Source organism: Garra rufa, chromosome 2, assembly GCF_049309525.1.
Source record: "Garra rufa chromosome 2, GarRuf1.0, whole genome shotgun sequence".
Lineage (NCBI taxonomy): Eukaryota > Metazoa > Chordata > Actinopteri > Cypriniformes > Cyprinidae > Garra > Garra rufa.
In genome coordinates, this window is record NC_133362.1 from 55,032,941 (window position 1) to 55,051,515 (window position 18,575).

The 18,575-nt window shown below is 47.6% G+C and overlaps 22 non-coding genes across 22 annotated transcripts; 10 read left to right on the forward strand and 12 right to left on the reverse strand.

Moving 5' to 3' along the window:
- The first annotated feature begins 245 nt into the window (after nucleotides 1-245).
- Nucleotides 246-317, forward strand: trnad-guc (transfer RNA aspartic acid (anticodon GUC)). Its single transcript has one exon. It is a non-coding gene; the product is annotated as a tRNA-Asp (tRNA).
- A 103-nt stretch (nucleotides 318-420) lies between these two features.
- trnag-ucc (transfer RNA glycine (anticodon UCC)) lies at nucleotides 421-492 on the reverse strand. The gene has a single exon. It is a non-coding gene; the product is annotated as a tRNA-Gly (tRNA).
- A 505-nt stretch (nucleotides 493-997) lies between these two features.
- LOC141327199 (U5 spliceosomal RNA) lies at nucleotides 998-1,113 on the reverse strand. Its single transcript, XR_012354509.1, has one exon. It is a non-coding gene; the product is annotated as a U5 spliceosomal RNA (small nuclear RNA).
- A 2,178-nt stretch (nucleotides 1,114-3,291) lies between these two features.
- On the forward strand, nucleotides 3,292-3,363 carry trnad-guc (transfer RNA aspartic acid (anticodon GUC)). Its single transcript has one exon. It is a non-coding gene; the product is annotated as a tRNA-Asp (tRNA).
- Nucleotides 3,364-4,035: 672 nt separating this feature from the next.
- LOC141327241 (U5 spliceosomal RNA) lies at nucleotides 4,036-4,151 on the reverse strand. The gene has a single exon (XR_012354548.1). It is a non-coding gene; the product is annotated as a U5 spliceosomal RNA (small nuclear RNA).
- A 399-nt stretch (nucleotides 4,152-4,550) lies between these two features.
- On the forward strand, nucleotides 4,551-4,621 carry trnag-gcc (transfer RNA glycine (anticodon GCC)). Its single transcript has one exon. It is a non-coding gene; the product is annotated as a tRNA-Gly (tRNA).
- A 1,320-nt stretch (nucleotides 4,622-5,941) lies between these two features.
- On the reverse strand, nucleotides 5,942-6,057 carry LOC141327200 (U5 spliceosomal RNA). The gene has a single exon (XR_012354510.1). It is a non-coding gene; the product is annotated as a U5 spliceosomal RNA (small nuclear RNA).
- Nucleotides 6,058-7,272: 1,215 nt separating this feature from the next.
- Nucleotides 7,273-7,344, reverse strand: trnag-ucc (transfer RNA glycine (anticodon UCC)). The gene has a single exon. It is a non-coding gene; the product is annotated as a tRNA-Gly (tRNA).
- Nucleotides 7,345-7,849: 505 nt separating this feature from the next.
- On the reverse strand, nucleotides 7,850-7,965 carry LOC141327201 (U5 spliceosomal RNA). The gene has a single exon (XR_012354511.1). It is a non-coding gene; the product is annotated as a U5 spliceosomal RNA (small nuclear RNA).
- Nucleotides 7,966-8,364: 399 nt separating this feature from the next.
- Nucleotides 8,365-8,435, forward strand: trnag-gcc (transfer RNA glycine (anticodon GCC)). The gene has a single exon. It is a non-coding gene; the product is annotated as a tRNA-Gly (tRNA).
- A 569-nt stretch (nucleotides 8,436-9,004) lies between these two features.
- On the forward strand, nucleotides 9,005-9,076 carry trnad-guc (transfer RNA aspartic acid (anticodon GUC)). The gene has a single exon. It is a non-coding gene; the product is annotated as a tRNA-Asp (tRNA).
- A 680-nt stretch (nucleotides 9,077-9,756) lies between these two features.
- LOC141327229 (U5 spliceosomal RNA) lies at nucleotides 9,757-9,872 on the reverse strand. The gene has a single exon (XR_012354537.1). It is a non-coding gene; the product is annotated as a U5 spliceosomal RNA (small nuclear RNA).
- Nucleotides 9,873-10,271: 399 nt separating this feature from the next.
- Nucleotides 10,272-10,342, forward strand: trnag-gcc (transfer RNA glycine (anticodon GCC)). Its single transcript has one exon. It is a non-coding gene; the product is annotated as a tRNA-Gly (tRNA).
- Nucleotides 10,343-11,662: 1,320 nt separating this feature from the next.
- LOC141327202 (U5 spliceosomal RNA) lies at nucleotides 11,663-11,778 on the reverse strand. Its single transcript, XR_012354512.1, has one exon. It is a non-coding gene; the product is annotated as a U5 spliceosomal RNA (small nuclear RNA).
- Nucleotides 11,779-12,993: 1,215 nt separating this feature from the next.
- trnag-ucc (transfer RNA glycine (anticodon UCC)) lies at nucleotides 12,994-13,065 on the reverse strand. The gene has a single exon. It is a non-coding gene; the product is annotated as a tRNA-Gly (tRNA).
- A 505-nt stretch (nucleotides 13,066-13,570) lies between these two features.
- Nucleotides 13,571-13,686, reverse strand: LOC141327203 (U5 spliceosomal RNA). The gene has a single exon (XR_012354513.1). It is a non-coding gene; the product is annotated as a U5 spliceosomal RNA (small nuclear RNA).
- A 399-nt stretch (nucleotides 13,687-14,085) lies between these two features.
- On the forward strand, nucleotides 14,086-14,156 carry trnag-gcc (transfer RNA glycine (anticodon GCC)). The gene has a single exon. It is a non-coding gene; the product is annotated as a tRNA-Gly (tRNA).
- A 569-nt stretch (nucleotides 14,157-14,725) lies between these two features.
- On the forward strand, nucleotides 14,726-14,797 carry trnad-guc (transfer RNA aspartic acid (anticodon GUC)). The gene has a single exon. It is a non-coding gene; the product is annotated as a tRNA-Asp (tRNA).
- Nucleotides 14,798-15,477: 680 nt separating this feature from the next.
- On the reverse strand, nucleotides 15,478-15,593 carry LOC141327205 (U5 spliceosomal RNA). Its single transcript, XR_012354515.1, has one exon. It is a non-coding gene; the product is annotated as a U5 spliceosomal RNA (small nuclear RNA).
- Nucleotides 15,594-15,992: 399 nt separating this feature from the next.
- Nucleotides 15,993-16,063, forward strand: trnag-gcc (transfer RNA glycine (anticodon GCC)). The gene has a single exon. It is a non-coding gene; the product is annotated as a tRNA-Gly (tRNA).
- Nucleotides 16,064-17,384: 1,321 nt separating this feature from the next.
- LOC141327206 (U5 spliceosomal RNA) lies at nucleotides 17,385-17,500 on the reverse strand. The gene has a single exon (XR_012354516.1). It is a non-coding gene; the product is annotated as a U5 spliceosomal RNA (small nuclear RNA).
- A 399-nt stretch (nucleotides 17,501-17,899) lies between these two features.
- Nucleotides 17,900-17,970, forward strand: trnag-gcc (transfer RNA glycine (anticodon GCC)). The gene has a single exon. It is a non-coding gene; the product is annotated as a tRNA-Gly (tRNA).
- Nucleotides 17,971-18,575: the final 605 nt, after the last annotated feature.

The window sequence follows — 18,575 nt, forward strand, 5'->3', positions numbered from 1 at the left end:
ATGCGATGTTACTGCCACATGATTTCCCATCCTTTTTTTCATGTTCCCATTATGAAAAGTAAAAAAAAATAGTAATAATAGTAAAGTGGTCCAAATGAGGACCCCCTGTAATGTGTAGCATTCAAGATATTGGGAGACTCAATAAGATCAAGGCAGGTTGATTTGTTTTTTTCATGGAGTAGTGGCTCCTTATGCTGATGTCTGTTAAGTCAAGTCGGCTGGGGGCGAAGCACAGCGGGTACAGCTCCTCGTTAGTATAGTGGACAGTATCTCCGCCTGTCACGCGGAAGACCGGGGTTCGATTCCCCGACGGGGAGACCCAGCTCTTTGCTGCTGCTGAACGACTCATCCAAAAGATTTTGGTGCTCACAGAGGTCACAGAAGGAGTTCTGCTTCAACGTCAGCCAGAGCCAAAACAAATGCGTTGGCCGGGAATCGAACCCGGGTCAACTGCTTGGAAGGCAGCTATGCTCACCACTATACCACCAACGCAAGTTCCCGACTCCCGCTTTTAGCCATCTGAAAAGAATGCTTGAAATGCACAAGTCACTGATAGGGCAAAAGGAGCTGAAGCCATCTTTGTTTGTATCCCGTCATGTACGAGAGAGTGCTTTCTTTCCATGTGGGCTAAAGAAATCTGGAGCTGCGACGCAGAAAGCGCAAAGGCCGCAAGTACAGAACGTGGTGAGGCGCGCTTCGTTCCACCGCCCATTGGCTGGTGGCCAGTTTTACTCTTGACACTCCAATACAGCTCTGTTGTGAGCAGAAAAGAATGCTGGAAGTACATAAGTCACTGACAGGGCCAAAGTAGCTGAAGCCCAAGGTTTGGATCCCATCATGTCATGAGAGTGCTGTCTTTCCATGCTGGCTGAAAAAAAATGTGAAGTTGCGACACAGGAAGCGCAAAGGCTGCAAACACAGTCCACGAGAAAGCACGCTTTGCTCCAATGCACATTGGTGTGTGGTCAGATTTAGTCTGCTATTGAAACTGCAGTGCAGCTCTGCTGTGAGCAGAGCACCCAAAAATACAGGTCACTCGGAAAGGTTCCCCTCCACGGAAATCTTTAGTAAAAGGCGAAAGATTTATGCGTCTATGAAGAGAAACTCGAGTTGTGTGCCCATGCGCTTGAGCATGTGCGCTCCCTGTGGTAAACCACTATACTCACAAAGGGTAATCTAGGGTGCCGATAAGATTTTCATCTCCCCCTCACTCCAAATGGGAGGAGTAAAAGTTAAAAAGTCTCTTCCATCATCCATTCTCGCCTGCCACACAGGAGGCCTGGCTCTGATTCCCGGGCAAATGCAGGAACAGAGTTCTTTTAAGTAAGGGGTGTGTGTTTGCATGTGTGTGGGATTCTTTAAAATGAGCCTTGAAGGCCAAGCCTGATTTGCTAGAAGGAGCTCCAAACTTTGCATATTGACCCAACCCCCCTTTCCCTGGATTTGACGTGTAACAGTTACGCACCATTACTAAATCCAGGGCAATGTGAAGGCCGAAGTTCTCCCAGCTGAGCATTGGTGGTTCAGTGGTAGAATTCACGCCTGCCACGCGGGAGACCCGGGTCCGATTCCCGGCCAATGCAGGAACAGAGTTCTTTTAATTAAGTTGTGTGTGTGCTTGCATGTGTGTAAGGTTCTTTAAAATGAAGCCTGATTTACTTGAAGGAGCTCCAACCTTTGCATACCGACCAACCCCCGTTCCCTGACGAATCTTTTCAGAAACTCATTAGTCCGTCTATATTCGTCAAATGCCTATAAAACTTGTTCACTTTATCTATAGGTTGACGAAGTTTAGCAGTGGGCAATATACTCGTAAATGCGGTGTTAATTCCAAACGTTCTCCCTCCTTTCCGAGCATTGGTGGTTCAGTGGTAGAATTCTAGCAGTGGGCGATATGATCCACGTAAATGCGATGTTACTGCCACATGATTTCCCATCCTTTTTTTCATGTTCCCATTATGAAAAGTAAAAAAAATAGTAATAATAGTAAAGTGGTCCAAATGAGGACCCCCTGTAATGTGTAGCATTCAAGATATTGGGAGACTCAATAAGATCAAGGCAGGTTGATTTGTTTTTTTCATGGAGTAGTGGCTCCTTATGCTGATGTCTGTGAAGTCAAGTCGGCTGGGGGCGAAGCACAGCGGGTACAGCTCCTCGTTAGTATAGTGGACAGTATCTCCGCCTGTCACGCGGAAGACCTGGGTTCGATTCCCCGACGGGGAGACCCAGCTCTTTGCTGCTGCTGAACGACTCATCCAAAAGATTTTGGTGCTCACAGAGGTCACAGAAGGAGTTCTGCTTCAACGTCAGCCAGAGCCAAAACAAATGCGTTGGCCGGGAATCGAACACGGGTCAACTGCTTGGAAGACAGCTATGCTCACCACTATACCACCAACGCAAGTTCCCGACTCCAGCTTTTAGCCATCTGAAAAGAATGCTTGAAATGCACAAGTCACTGATAGGGCAAAAGGAGCTGAAGCCATCTTTGTTTGTATCCCGTCATGTACGAGAGAGTGCTGTCTTTCCATGCGGGCTAAAGAAATCTGGAGCTGCGACGCAGAAAGCGCAAAGGCCGCAAGTACAGAACGTGGTGAGGCGCGCTTCGTTCCACCGCCCATTGGCTGGTGGCCAGTTTTACTCTTGACACTCCAATACAGCTCTGTTGTGAGCAGAAAAGAATGCTGGAAGTACATAAGTCACTGACAGGGCACACAACTCGAGTTGTGTGCCCATGCGCTTGAGCATGTGCGCTCCCTGTGGTAAACCACTATACTCACAAAGGGTAATCTAGGGTGCCGATAAGATTTTCATCTCCCCCTCACTCCAAATGGGAGGAGTAAAAGTTAAAAAGTCTCTTCCATCATCCATTCTCGCCTGCCACACAGGAGGCCTGGCTCTGATTCCCGGGCAAATGCAGGAACAGAGTTCTTTTAAGTAAGGGGTGTGTGTTTGCATGTGTGTGGGATTCTTTAAAATGAGCCTTGAAGGCCAAGCCTGATTTGCTAGAAGGAGCTCCAAACTTTGCATATTGACCCAACCCCCCTTTACCTGGATTTGACGTGTAACAGTTACGCACCATTACTAAATCCAGGGCAATGTGAAGGCCGAAAGTCTCCCAGCCGAGCATTGGTGGTTCAGTGGTAGAATTCTGGTAGAATGTGTAGCATTCAAGATATTGGGAGACTCAATAAGATCAAGGCAGGTTGATTTGTTTTTTTCATGGAGTAGTGGCTCCTTATGCTGATGTCTGTTAAGTCAAGTCGGCTGGGGGCGAAGCACAGCGGGTACAGCTCCTCGTTAGTATAGTGGACAGTATCTCCGCCTGTCACGCGGAAGACCGGGGTTCGATTCCCCGACGGGGAGACCCAGCTCTTTGCTGCTGCTGAACGACTCATCCAAAAGATTTTGGTGCTCACAGAGGTCACAGAAGGAGTTCTGCTTCAACGTCAGCCAGAGCCAAAACAAATGCGTTGGCCGGGAATCGAACCCGGGTCAACTGCTTGGAAGGCAGCTATGCTCACCACTATACCATCAACGCAAGTTCCCGACTCCAGCTTTTAGCCATCTGAAAAGAATGCTTGAAATGCACAAGTCACTGATAGGGCAAAAGGCCATCTTTGTTTGTATCCCGTCATGTACGAGAGAGTGCTGTCTTTCCATGTGGGCTAAAGAAATCTGGAGCTGCGACGCAGAAAGCGCAAAGGCCGCAAGTACAGAACGTGGTGAGGCGCGCTTCGTTCCACCGCCCATTGGCTGGTGGCCAGTTTTACTCTTGACACTCCAATACAGCTCTGTTGTGAGCAGAAAAGAATGCTGGAAGTACATAAGTCACTGACAGGGCCAAAGTAGCTGAAGCCCAAGGTTTGGATCCCATCATGTCATGAGAGTGCTGTCTTTCCATGCTGGCTGAAAAAAAATGTGAAGTTGCGACACAGGAAGCGCAAAGGCTGCAAACACAGTCCACGAGAAAGCACGCTTTGCTCCAATGCACATTGGTGCGTGGTCAGATTTAGTCTGCTATTGAAACTGCAGTGCAGCTCTGCTGTGAGCAGAGCACCCAAAATTACAGGTCACTCGGAAAGGTTCCCCTCCACGGAAATCTTTAGTAAAAGGCGAAAAATTTATGCGTCTATGAAGAGAAACTCGAGTTGTGTGCCCATGCGCTTGAGCATGTGCGCTCCCTGTGGTAAACCACTATACTCACAAAGGGTAATCTAGGGTGCCGATAAGATTTTCATCTCCCCCTCACTCCAAATGGGAGGAGTAAAAGTTAAAAAGTCTCTTCCATCATCCATTCTCGCCTGCCACACAGGAGGCCTGGCTCTGATTCCCGGGCAAATGCAGGAACAGAGTTCTTTTAAGTAAGGGGTGTGTGTTTGCATGTGTGTGGGATTCTTTAAAATGAGCCTTGAAGGCCAAGCCTGATTTGCTAGAAGGAGCTCCAAACTTTGCATATTGACCCAACCCCCCTTTCCCTGGATTTGACGTGTAACAGTTACGCACCATTACTAAATCCAGGGCAATGTGAAGGCCGAAGTTCTCCCAGCTGAGCATTGGTGGTTCAGTGGTAGAATTCTCGCCTGCCACGCGGGAGACCCGGGTCCGATTCCCGGCCAATGCAGGAACAGAGTTCTTTTAATTAAGTTGTGTGTGTGCTTGCATGTGTGTAAGGTTCTTTAAAATGAAGCCTGATTTACTTGAAGGAGCTCCAACCTTTGCATACCGACCAACCCCCGTTCCCTGACGAATCTTTTCAGAAACTCATTAGTCCGTCTATATTCGTCAAATGCCTATAAAACTTGTTCACTTTATCTATAGGTTGACGAAGTTTAGCAGTGGGCAATATACTCGTAAATGCGGTGTTAATTCCAAACGTTCTCCCTCCTTTCCGAGCATTGGTGGTTCAGTGGTAGAATTCTAGCAGTGGGCGATATGATCCACGTAAATGCGATGTTACTGCCACATGATTTCCCATCCTTTTTTTCATGTTCCCATTATGAAAAGTAAAAAAAATAGTAATAATAGTAAAGTGGTCCAAATGAGGACCCCCTGTAATGTGTAGCATTCAAGATATTGGGAGACTCAATAAGATCAAGGCAGGTTGATTTGTTTTTTTCATGGAGTAGTGGCTCCTTATGCTGATGTCTGTGAAGTCAAGTCGGCTGGGGGCGAAGCACAGCGGGTACAGCTCCTCGTTAGTATAGTGGACAGTATCTCCACCTGTCACGCGGAAGACCGGGGTTCGATTCCCCGACGGGGAGACCCAGCTCTTTGCTGCTGCTGAACGACTCATCCAAAAGATTTTGGTGCTCACAGAGGTCACAGAAGGAGTTCTGCTTCAACGTCAGCCAGAGCTAAAACAAATGCGTTGGCCGGGAATCGAACCCGGGTCAACTGCTTGGAAGACAGCTATGCTCACCACTATACCACCAACGCAAGTTCCCGACTCCAGCTTTTAGCCATCTGAAAAGAATGCTTGAAATGCACAAGTCACTGATAGGGCAAAAGGAGCTGAAGCCATCTTTGTTTGTATCCCGTCATGTACGAGAGAGTGCTGTCTTTCCATGCGGGCTAAAGAAATCTGGAGCTGCGACGCAGAAAGCGCAAAGGCCGCAAGTACAGAACGTGGTGAGGCGCGCTTCGTTCCACCGCCCATTGGCTGGTGGCCAGTTTTACTCTTGACACTCCAATACAGCTCTGTTGTGAGCAGAAAAGAATGCTGGAAGTACATAAGTCACTGACAGGGCCAAAGTAGCTGAAGCCCAAGGTTTGGATCCCATCATGTCATGAGAGTGCTGTCTTTCCATGCTGGCTGAAAAAAAATGTGAAGTTGCGACACAGGAAGCGCAAAGGCTGCAAACACGGTCCACGAGAAAGCACGCTTTGCTCCAATGCACATTGGTGTGTGGTCAGATTTAGTCTGCTATTGAAACTGCAGTGCAGCTCTGCTGTGAGCAGAGCACCCAAAAATACAGGTCACTCGGAAAGGTTCCCCTCCACGGAAATCTTTAGTAAAAGGCGAAAGATTTATGCGTCTATGAAGAGAAACTCGAGTTGTGTGCCCATGCGCTTGAGCATGTGCGCTCCCTGTGGTAAACCACTATACTCACAAAGGGTAATCTAGGGTGCCGATAAGATTTTCATCTCCCCCTCACTCCAAATGGGAGGAGTAAAAGTTAAAAAGTCTCTTCCATCATCCATTCTCGCCTGCCACACAGGAGGCCTGGCTCTGATTCCCGGGCAAATGCAGGAACAGAGTTCTTTTAAGTAAGGGGTGTGTGTTTGCATGTGTGTGGGATTCTTTAAAATGAGCCTTGAAGGCCAAGCCTGATTTGCTAGAAGGAGCTCCAAACTTTGCATATTGACCCAACCCCCCTTTACCTGGATTTGACGTGTAACAGTTACGCACCATTACTAAATCCAGGGCAATGTGAAGGCCGAAAGTCTCCCAGCCGAGCATTGGTGGTTCAGTGGTAGAATTCTCGCCTGCCACGCAGGAGACCCAGGTCCGATTCCCGGCCAATGCAGGAACAGAGTGCTTTTAATTAAGTTGTGTGTGTGCTTGCATGTGTGTAAGGTTCTTTAAAATGAAGCCTGATTTACTTGAAGGAGCTCCAACCTTTGCATACCGACCAACCCCCGTTCCCTGACGAATCTTTTCAGAAACTCATAAGTCCGTCTATATTCGTCAAATGCCTATAAAACTTGTTCACTTTATCTATAGGTTGACGAAGTTTAGCAGTGGGCAATATACTCGTAAATGCGGTGTTAATTCCAAACGTTCTCCCTCCTTTCCGAGCATTGGTGGTTCAGTGGTAGAATTCTAGCAGTGGGCGATATGATCCACGTAAATGCGATGTTACTGCCACATGATTTCCCATCCTTTTTTTCATGTTCCCATTATGAAAAGTAAAAAAAAAATAGTAATAATAGTAAAGTGGTCCAAATGAGGACCCCCTGTAATGTGTAGCATTCAAGATATTGGGAGACTCAATAAGATCAAGGCAGGTTGATTTGTTTTTTTCATGGAGTAGTGGCTCCTTATGCTGATGTCTGTGAAGTCAAGTCGGCTGGGGGCGAAGCATAGCGGGTACAGCTCCTCGTTAGTATAGTGGACAGTATCTCCGCCTGTCACGCGGAAGACCGGGGTTCGATTCCCTGACGGGGAGACCCAGCTCTTTGCTGCTGCTGAACGACTCATCCAAAAGATTTTGGTGCTCACAGAGGTCACAGAAGGAGTTCTGCTTCAACGTCAGCCAGAGCCAAAACAAATGCGTTGGCCGGGAATCGAACCCGGGTCAACTGCTTGGAAGGCAGCTATGCTCACCACTATACCACCAACGCAAGTTCCCGACTCCAGCTTTTAGCCATCTGAAAAGAATGCTTGAAATGCACAAGTCACTGATAGGGCAAAAGGAGCTGAAGCCATCTTTGTTTGTATCCCGTCATGTACGAGAGAGTGCTGTCTTTCCATGCGGGCTAAAGAAATCTGGAGCTGCGACGCAGAAAGCGCAAAGGCCGCAAGTACAGAACGTGGTGAGGCGCGCTTCGTTCCACCGCCCATTGGCTGGTGGCCAGTTTTACTCTTGACACTCCAATACAGCTCTGTTGTGAGCAGAAAAGAATGCTGGAAGTACATAAGTCACTGACAGGGCCAAAGTAGCTGAAGCCCAAGGTTTGGATCCCATCATGTCATGAGAGTGCTGTCTTTCCATGCTGGCTGAAAAAAAATGTGAAGTTGCGACACAGGAAGCGCAAAGGCTGCAAACACAGTCCACGAGAAAGCACGCTTTGCTCCAATGCACATTGGTGTGTGGTCAGATTTAGTCTGCTATTGAAACTGCAGTGCAGCTCTGCTGTGAGCAGAGCACCCAAAAATACAGGTCACTCGGAAAGGTTCCCCTCCACGGAAATCTTTAGTAAAAGGCGAAAGATTTATGCGTCTATGAAGAGAAACTCGAGTTGTGTGCCCATGCGCTTGAGCATGTGCGCTCCCTGTGGTAAACCACTATACTCACAAAGGGTAATCTAGGGTGCCGATAAGATTTTCATCTCCCCCTCACTCCAAATGGGAGGAGTAAAAGTGAAAAAGTCTCTTCCATCATCCATTCTCGCCTGCCACACAGGAGGCCTGGCTCTGATTCCCGGGCAAATGCAGGAACAGAGTTCTTTTAAGTAAGGGGTGTGTGTTTGCATGTGTGTGGGATTCTTTAAAATGAGCCTTGAAGGCCAAGCCTGATTTGCTAGAAGGAGCTCCAAACTTTGCATATTGACCCAACCCCCCTTTACCTGGATTTGACGTGTAACAGTTACGCACCATTACTAAATCCAGGGCAATGTGAAGGCCTAAAGTCTCCCAGCCGAGCATTGGTGGTTCAGTGGTAGAATTCTCGCCTGCCACGCGGGAGACCCGGGTCCGATTCCCGGCCAATGCAGGAACAGAGTGCTTTTAATTAAGTTGTGTGTGTGCTTGCATGTGTGTAAGGTTCTTTAAAATGAAGCCTGATTTACTTGAAGGAGCTCCAACCTTTGCATACCGACCAACCCCCGTTCCCTGACGAATCTTTTCAGAAACTCATTAGTCCGTCTATATTCGTCAAATGCCTATAAAACTTGTTCACTTTATCTATAGGTTGACGAAGTTTAGCAGTGGGCAATATACTCGTAAATGCGGTGTTAATTCCAAACGTTCTCCCTCCTTTCCGAGCATTGGTGGTTCAGTGGTAGAATTCTAGCAGTGGGCGATATGATCCACGTAAATGCGATGTTACTGCCACATGATTTCCCATCCTTTTTTTCATGTTCCCATTATGAAAAGTAAAAAAAAATAGTAATAATAGTAAAGTGGTCCAAATGAGGACCCCCTGTAATGTGTAGCATTCAAGATATTGGGAGACTCAATAAGATCAAGGCAGGTTGATTTGTTTTTTTCATGGAGTAGTGGCTCCTTATGCTGATGTCTGTTAAGTCAAGTCGGCTGGGGGCGAAGCACAGCGGGTACAGCTCCTCGTTAGTATAGTGGACAGTATCTCCGCCTGTCACGCGGAAGACCGGGGTTCGATTCCCCGACGGGGAGACCCAGCTCTTTGCTGCTGCTGAACGACTCATCCAAAAGATTTTGGTGCTCACAGAGGTCACAGAAGGAGTTCTGCTTCAACGTCAGCCAGAGCCAAAACAAATGCGTTGGCCGGGAATCGAACCCGGGTCAACTGCTTGGAAGGCAGCTATGCTCACCACTATACCATCAACGCAAGTTCCCGACTCCAGCTTTTAGCCATCTGAAAAGAATGCTTGAAATGCACAAGTCACTGATAGGGCAAAAGGAGCTGAAGCCATCTTTGTTTGTATCCCGTCATGTACGAGAGAGTGCTGTCTTTCCATGTGGGCTAAAGAAATCTGGAGCTGCGACGCAGAAAGCGCAAAGGCCGCAAGTACAGAACGTGGTGAGGCGCGCTTCGTTCCACCGCCCATTGGCTGGTGGCCAGTTTTACTCTTGACACTCCAATACAGCTCTGTTGTGAGCAGAAAAGAATGCTGGAAGTACATAAGTCACTGACAGGGCCAAAGTAGCTGAAGCCCAAGGTTTGGATCCCATCATGTCATGAGAGTGCTGTCTTTCCATGCTGGCTGAAAAAAAATGTGAAGTTGCGACACAGGAAGCGCAAAGGCTGCAAACACAGTCCACGAGAAAGCACGCTTTGCTCCAATGCACATTGGTGCGTGGTCAGATTTAGTCTGCTATTGAAACTGCAGTGCAGCTCTGCTGTGAGCAGAGCACCCAAAAATACAGGTCACTCGGAAAGGTTCCCCTCCACGGAAATCTTTAGTAAAAGGCGAAAAATTTATGCGTCTATGAAGAGAAACTCGAGTTGTGTGCCCATGCGCTTGAGCATGTGCGCTCCCTGTGGTAAACCACTATACTCACAAAGGGTAATCTAGGGTGCCGATAAGATTTTCATCTCCCCCTCACTCCAAATGGGAGGAGTAAAAGTTAAAAAGTCTCTTCCATCATCCATTCTCGCCTGCCACACAGGAGGCCTGGCTCTGATTCCCGGGCAAATGCAGGAACAGAGTTCTTTTAAGTAAGGGGTGTGTGTTTGCATGTGTGTGGGATTCTTTAAAATGAGCCTTGAAGGCCAAGCCTGATTTGCTAGAAGGAGCTCCAAACTTTGCATATTGACCCAACCCCCCTTTCCCTGGATTTGACGTGTAACAGTTACGCACCATTACTAAATCCAGGGCAATGTGAAGGCCGAAGTTCTCCCAGCTGAGCATTGGTGGTTCAGTGGTAGAATTCTCGCCTGCCACGCGGGAGACCCGGGTCCGATTCCCGGCCAATGCAGGAACAGAGTTCTTTTAATTAAGTTGTGTGTGTGCTTGCATGTGTGTAAGGTTCTTTAAAATGAAGCCTGATTTACTTGAAGGAGCTCCAACCTTTGCATACCGACCAACCCCCGTTCCCTGACGAATCTTTTCAGAAACTCATTAGTCCGTCTATATTCGTCAAATGCCTATAAAACTTGTTCACTTTATCTATAGGTTGACGAAGTTTAGCAGTGGGCAATATACTCGTAAATGCGGTGTTAATTCCAAACGTTCTCCCTCCTTTCCGAGCATTGGTGGTTCAGTGGTAGAATTCTAGCAGTGGGCGATATGATCCACGTAAATGCGATGTTACTGCCACATGATTTCCCATCCTTTTTTTCATGTTCCCATTATGAAAAGTAAAAAAAATAGTAATAATAGTAAAGTGGTCCAAATGAGGACCCCCTGTAATGTGTAGCATTCAAGATATTGGGAGACTCAATAAGATCAAGGCAGGTTGATTTGTTTTTTTCATGGAGTAGTGGCTCCTTATGCTGATGTCTGTGAAGTCAAGTCGGCTGGGGGCGAAGCACAGCGGGTACAGCTCCTCGTTAGTATAGTGGACAGTATCTCCACCTGTCACGCGGAAGACCGGGGTTCGATTCCCCGACGGGGAGACCCAGCTCTTTGCTGCTGCTGAACGACTCATCCAAAAGATTTTGGTGCTCACAGAGGTCACAGAAGGAGTTCTGCTTCAACGTCAGCCAGAGCTAAAACAAATGCGTTGGCCGGGAATCGAACCCGGGTCAACTGCTTGGAAGACAGCTATGCTCACCACTATACCACCAACGCAAGTTCCCGACTCCAGCTTTTAGCCATCTGAAAAGAATGCTTGAAATGCACAAGTCACTGATAGGGCAAAAGGAGCTGAAGCCATCTTTGTTTGTATCCCGTCATGTACGAGAGAGTGCTGTCTTTCCATGCGGGCTAAAGAAATCTGGAGCTGCGACGCAGAAAGCGCAAAGGCCGCAAGTACAGAACGTGGTGAGGCGCGCTTCGTTCCACCGCCCATTGGCTGGTGGCCAGTTTTACTCTTGACACTCCAATACAGCTCTGTTGTGAGCAGAAAAGAATGCTGGAAGTACATAAGTCACTGACAGGGCCAAAGTAGCTGAAGCCCAAGGTTTGGATCCCATCATGTCATGAGAGTGCTGTCTTTCCATGCTGGCTGAAAAAAAATGTGAAGTTGCGACACAGGAAGCGCAAAGGCTGCAAACACGGTCCACGAGAAAGCACGCTTTGCTCCAATGCACATTGGTGTGTGGTCAGATTTAGTCTGCTATTGAAACTGCAGTGCAGCTCTGCTGTGAGCAGAGCACCCAAAAATACAGGTCACTCGGAAAGGTTCCCCTCCACGGAAATCTTTAGTAAAAGGCGAAAGATTTATGCGTCTATGAAGAGAAACTCGAGTTGTGTGCCCATGCGCTTGAGCATGTGCGCTCCCTGTGGTAAACCACTATACTCACAAAGGGTAATCTAGGGTGCCGATAAGATTTTCATCTCCCCCTCACTCCAAATGGGAGGAGTAAAAGTTAAAAAGTCTCTTCCATCATCCATTCTCGCCTGCCACACAGGAGGCCTGGCTCTGATTCCCGGGCAAATGCAGGAACAGAGTTCTTTTAAGTAAGGGGTGTGTGTTTGCATGTGTGTGGGATTCTTTAAAATGAGCCTTGAAGGCCAAGCCTGATTTGCTAGAAGGAGCTCCAAACTTTGCATATTGACCCAACCCCCCTTTACCTGGATTTGACGTGTAACAGTTACGCACCATTACTAAATCCAGGGCAATGTGAAGGCCGAAAGTCTCCCAGCCGAGCATTGGTGGTTCAGTGGTAGAATTCTCGCCTGCCACGCAGGAGACCCAGGTCCGATTCCCGGCCAATGCAGGAACAGAGTGCTTTTAATTAAGTTGTGTGTGTGCTTGCATGTGTGTAAGGTTCTTTAAAATGAAGCCTGATTTACTTGAAGGAGCTCCAACCTTTGCATACCGACCAACCCCCGTTCCCTGACGAATCTTTTCAGAAACTCATAAGTCCGTCTATATTCGTCAAATGCCTATAAAACTTGTTCACTTTATCTATAGGTTGACGAAGTTTAGCAGTGGGCAATATACTCGTAAATGCGGTGTTAATTCCAAACGTTCTCCCTCCTTTCCGAGCATTGGTGGTTCAGTGGTAGAATTCTAGCAGTGGGCGATATGATCCACGTAAATGCGATGTTACTGCCACATGATTTCCCATCCTTTTTTTCATGTTCCCATTATGAAAAGTAAAAAAAAAATAGTAATAATAGTAAAGTGGTCCAAATGAGGACCCCCTGTAATGTGTAGCATTCAAGATATTGGGAGACTCAATAAGATCAAGGCAGGTTGATTTGTTTTTTTCATGGAGTAGTGGCTCCTTATGCTGATGTCTGTGAAGTCAAGTCGGCTGGGGGCGAAGCATAGCGGGTACAGCTCCTCGTTAGTATAGTGGACAGTATCTCCGCCTGTCACGCGGAAGACCGGGGTTCGATTCCCTGACGGGGAGACCCAGCTCTTTGCTGCTGCTGAACGACTCATCCAAAAGATTTTGGTGCTCACAGAGGTCACAGAAGGAGTTCTGCTTCAACGTCAGCCAGAGCCAAAACAAATGCGTTGGCCGGGAATCGAACCCGGGTCAACTGCTTGGAAGGCAGCTATGCTCACCACTATACCACCAACGCAAGTTCCCGACTCCAGCTTTTAGCCATCTGAAAAGAATGCTTGAAATGCACAAGTCACTGATAGGGCAAAAGGAGCTGAAGCCATCTTTGTTTGTATCCCGTCATGTACGAGAGAGTGCTGTCTTTCCATGCGGGCTAAAGAAATCTGGAGCTGCGACGCAGAAAGCGCAAAGGCCGCAAGTACAGAACGTGGTGAGGCGCGCTTCGTTCCACCGCCCATTGGCTGGTGGCCAGTTTTACTCTTGACACTCCAATACAGCTCTGTTGTGAGCAGAAAAGAATGCTGGAAGTACATAAGTCACTGACAGGGCCAAAGTAGCTGAAGCCCAAGGTTTGGATCCCATCATGTCATGAGAGTGCTGTCTTTCCATGCTGGCTGAAAAAAAATGTGAAGTTGCGACACAGGAAGCGCAAAGGCTGCAAACACAGTCCACGAGAAAGCACGCTTTGCTCCAATGCACATTGGTGTGTGGTCAGATTTAGTCTGCTATTGAAACTGCAGTGCAGCTCTGCTGTGAGCAGAGCACCCAAAAATACAGGTCACTCGGAAAGGTTCCCCTCCACGGAAATCTTTAGTAAAAGGCGAAAGATTTATGCGTCTATGAAGAGAAACTCGAGTTGTGTGCCCATGCGCTTGAGCATGTGCGCTCCCTGTGGTAAACCACTATACTCACAAAGGGTAATCTAGGGTGCCGATAAGATTTTCATCTCCCCCTCACTCCAAATGGGAGGAGTAAAAGTGAAAAAGTCTCTTCCATCATCCATTCTCGCCTGCCACACAGGAGGCCTGGCTCTGATTCCCGGGCAAATGCAGGAACAGAGTTCTTTTAAGTAAGGGGTGTGTGTTTGCATGTGTGTGGGATTCTTTAAAATGAGCCTTGAAGGCCAAGCCTGATTTGCTAGAAGGAGCTCCAAACTTTGCATATTGACCCAACCCCCCTTTACCTGGATTTGACGTGTAACAGTTACGCACCATTACTAAATCCAGGGCAATGTGAAGGCCTAAAGTCTCCCAGCCGAGCATTGGTGGTTCAGTGGTAGAATTCTCGCCTGCCACGCGGGAGACCCGGGTCCGATTCCCGGCCAATGCAGGAACAGAGTGCTTTTAATTAAGTTGTGTGTGTGCTTGCATGTGTGTAAGGTTCTTTAAAATGAAGCCTGATTTACTTGAAGGAGCTCCAACCTTTGCATACCGACCAACCCCCGTTCCCTGACGAATCTTTTCAGAAACTCATTAGTCCGTCTATATTCGTCAAATGCCTATAAAACTTGTTCACTTTATCTATAGGTTGACGAAGTTTAGCAGTGGGCAATATACTCGTAAATGCGGTGTTAATTCCAAACGTTCTCCCTCCTTTCCGAGCATTGGTGGTTCAGTGGTAGAATTCTAGCAGTGGGCGATATGATCCACGTAAATGCGATGTTACTGCCACATGATTTCCCATCCTTTTTTTCATGTTCCCATTATGAAAAGTAAAAAAAAATAGTAATAATAGTAAAGTGGTCCAAATGAGGACCCCCTGTAATGTGTAGCATTCAAGATATTGGGAGACTCAATAAGATCAAGGCAGGTTGATTTGTTTTTTTCATGGAGTAGTGGCTCCTTATGCTGATGTCTGTGAAGTCAAGTCGGCTGGGGGCGAAGCACAGCGGGTACAGCTCCTCGTTAGTATAGTGGACAGTATCTCCGCCTGTCACGCGGAAGACCGGGGTTCGATTCCCCGACGGGGAGACCCAGCTCTTTGCTGCTGCTGAACGACTCATCCAAAAGATTTTGGTGCTCACAGAGGTCACAGAAGGAGTTCTGCTTCAACGTCAGCCAGAGCCAAAACAAATGCGTTGGCCGGGAATCGAACCCGGGTCAACTGCTTGGAAGACAGCTATGCTCACCACTATACCACCAACGCAAGTTCCCGACTCCAGCTTTTAGCCATCTGAAAAGAATGCTTGAAATGCACAAGTCACTGATAGGGCAAAAGGAGCTGAAGCCATCTTTGTTTGTATCCCGTCATGTACGAGAGAGTGCTGTCTTTCCATGCGGGCTAAAGAAATCTGGAGCTGCGACGCAGAAAGCGCAAAGGCCGCAAGTACAGAACGTGGTGAGGCGCGCTTCGTTCCACCGCCCATTGGCTGGTGGCCAGTTTTACTCTTGACACTCCAATACAGCTCTGTTGTGAGCAGAAAAGAATGCTGGAAGTACATAAGTCACTGACAGGGCCAAAGTAGCTGAAGCCCAAGGTTTGGATCCCATCATGTCATGAGAGTGCTGTCTTTCCATGCTGGCTGAAAAAAAATGTGAAGTTGCGACACAGGAAGCGCAAAGGCTGCAAACACGGTCCACGAGAAAGCACGCTTTGCTCCAATGCACATTGGTGTGTGGTCAGATTTAGTCTGCTATTGAAACTGCAGTGCAGCTCTGCTGTGAGCAGAGCACCCAAAAATACAGGTCACTCGGAAAGGTTCCCCTCCACGGAAATCTTTAGTAAAAGGCGAAAGATTTATGCGTCTATGAAGAGAAACTCGAGTTGTGTGCCCATGCGCTTGAGCATGTGCGCTCCCTGTGGTAAACCACTATACTCACAAAGGGTAATCTAGGGTGCCGATAAGATTTTCATCTCCCCCTCACTCCAAATGGGAGGAGTAAAAGTTAAAAAGTCTCTTCCATCATCCATTCTCGCCTGCCACACAAGAGGCCTGGCTCTGATTCCCGGGCAAATGCAGGAAGAGAGTTCTTTTAAGTAAGGGGTGTGTGTTTGCATGTGTGTGGGATTCTTTAAAATGAGCCTTGAAGGCCAAGCCTGATTTGCTAGAAGGAGCTCCAAACTTTACATATTGACCCAACCCCCCTTTACCTGGATTTGACGTGTAACAGTTACGCACCATTACTAAATCCAGGGCAATGTGAAGGCCGAAAGTCTCCCAGCCGAGCATTGGTGGTTCAGTGGTAGAATTCTCGCCTGCCACGCGGGAGACCCGGGTCCGATTCCCGGCCAATGCAGGAACAGAGTTCTTTTAATTAAGTTGTGTGTGTGCTTGCATGTGTGTAAGGTTCTTTAAAATGAAGCCTGATTTACTTGAAGGAGCTCCAACCTTTGCATACCGACCAACCCCCGTTCTCTGACGAATCTTTTCAGAAACTCATTAGTCCGTCTATATTCGTCAAATGCCTATAAAACTTGTTCACTTCATCTATAGGTTGACGAAGTTTAGCAGTGGGCAATATACTCGTAAATGCGGTGTTAATTCCAAACGTTCTCCCTCCTTTCCGAGCATTGGTGGTTCAGTGGTAGAATTCTAGCAGTGGGCGATATGATCCACGTAAATGCGATGTTACTGCCACATGATTTCCCATCCTTTTTTTCATGTTCCCATTATGAAAAGTAAAAAAAAATAGTAATAATAGTAAAGTGGTCCAAATGAGGACCCCCTGTAATGTGTAGCATTCAAGATATTGGGAGACTCAATAAGATCAAGGCAGGTTGATTTGTTTTTTTCATGGAGTAGTGGCTCCTTATGCTGATGTCTGTGAAGTCAAGTCGGCTGGGGGCGAAGCACAGCGGGTACAGCTCCTCGTTAGTATAGTGGACAGTATCTCCGCCTGTCACGCGGAAGACCGGGGTTCGATTCCCCGGCGGGGAGACCCAGCTCTTTGCTGCTGCTGAACGACTCATCCAAAAGATTTTGGTGCTCACAGAGGTCACAGAAGGAGTTCTGCTTCAACGTCAGCCAGAGCCAAAACAAATGCGTTGGCCAGGAATCGAACCCGGGTCAACTGCTTGGAAGGCAGCTATGCTCACCACTATACCACCAACGCAAGTTCCCGACTCCAGCTTTTAGCCATCTGAAAAGAATGCTTGAAATGCACAAGTCACTGATAGGGCAAAAGGAGCTGAAGCCATCTTTGTTTGTATCCCGTCATGTACGAGAGAGTGCTGTCTTTCCATGCGGGCTAAAGAAATCTGGAGCTGCGACGCAGAAAGCGCAAAGGCCGCAAGTACAGAACGTAGTGAGGCGCGCTTCGTTCCACCGCCCATTGGCTGGTGGCCAGTTTTACTCTTGACACTCCAATACAGCTCTGTTGTGAGCAGAAAAGAATGCTGGAAGTACATAAGTCACTGACAGGGCCAAAGTAGCTGAAGCCCAAGGTTTGGATCCCATCATGTCATGAGAGTGCTGTCTTTCCATGCTGGCTGAAAAAAAATGTGAAGTTGCGACACAGGAAGCGCAAAGGCTGCAAACACGGTCCACGAGAAAGCACGCTTTGCTCCAATGCACATTGGTGTGTGGTCAGATTTAGTCTGCTATTGAAACTGCAGTGCAGCTCTGCTGTGAGCAGAGCACCCAAAAATACAGGTCACTCGGAAAGGTTCCCCTCCACGGAAATCTTTAGTAAAAGGCGAAAGATTTATGCGTCTATGAAGAGAAACTCGAGTTGTGTGCCCATGCGCTTGAGCATGTGCGCTCCCTGTGGTAAACCACTATACTCACAAAGGGTAATCTAGGGTGCCGATAAGATTTTCATCTCCCCCTCACTCCAAATGGGAGGAGTAAAAGTTAAAAAGTCTCTTCCATCATCCATTCTCGCCTGCCACACAGGAGGCCTGGCTCTGATTCCCGGGCAAATGCAGGAACAGAGTTCTTTTAAGTAAGGGGTGTGTGTTTGCATGTGTGTGGGATTCTTTAAAATGAGCCTTGAAGGCCAAGCCTGATTTGCTAGAAGGAGCTCCAAACTTTGCATATTGACCCAACCCCCCTTTCCCTGGATTTGACGTGTAACAGTTACGCACCATTACTAAATCCAGGGCAATGTGAAGGCCGAAGTTCTCCCAGCTGAGCATTGGTGGTTCAGTGGTAGAATTCTCGCCTGCCACGCGGGAGACCCGGGTCCGATTCCCGGCCAATGCAGGAACAGAGTTCTTTTAATTAAGTTGTGTGTGTGCTTGCATGTGTGTAAGGTTCTTTAAAATGAAGCCTGATTTACTTGAAGGAGCTCCAACCTTTGCATACCGACCAACCCCCGTTCCCTGACGAATCTTTTCAGAAACTCATTAGTCCGTCTATATTCGTCAAATGCCTATAAAACTTGTTCACTTTATCTATAGGTTGACGAAGTTTAGCAGTGGGCAATATACTCGTAAATGCGGTGTTAATTCCAAACGTTCTCCCTCCTTTCCGAGCATTGGTGGTTCAGTGGTAGAATTCTAGCAGTGGGCGATATGATCCACGTAAATGCGATGTTACTGCCACATGATTTCCCATCCTTTTTTTCATGTTCCCATTATGAAAAGTAAAAAAAATAGTAATAATAGTAAAGTGGTCCAAATGAGGACCCCCTGTAATGTGTAGCATTCAAGATATTGGGAGACTCAATAAGATCAAGGCAGGTTGATTTGTTTTTTTCATGGAGTAGTGGCTCCTTATGCTGATGTCTGTGAAGTCAAGTCGGCTGGGGCCGAAGCACAGCGGGTACAGCTCCTCGTTAGTATAGTGGACAGTATCTCCGCCTGTCA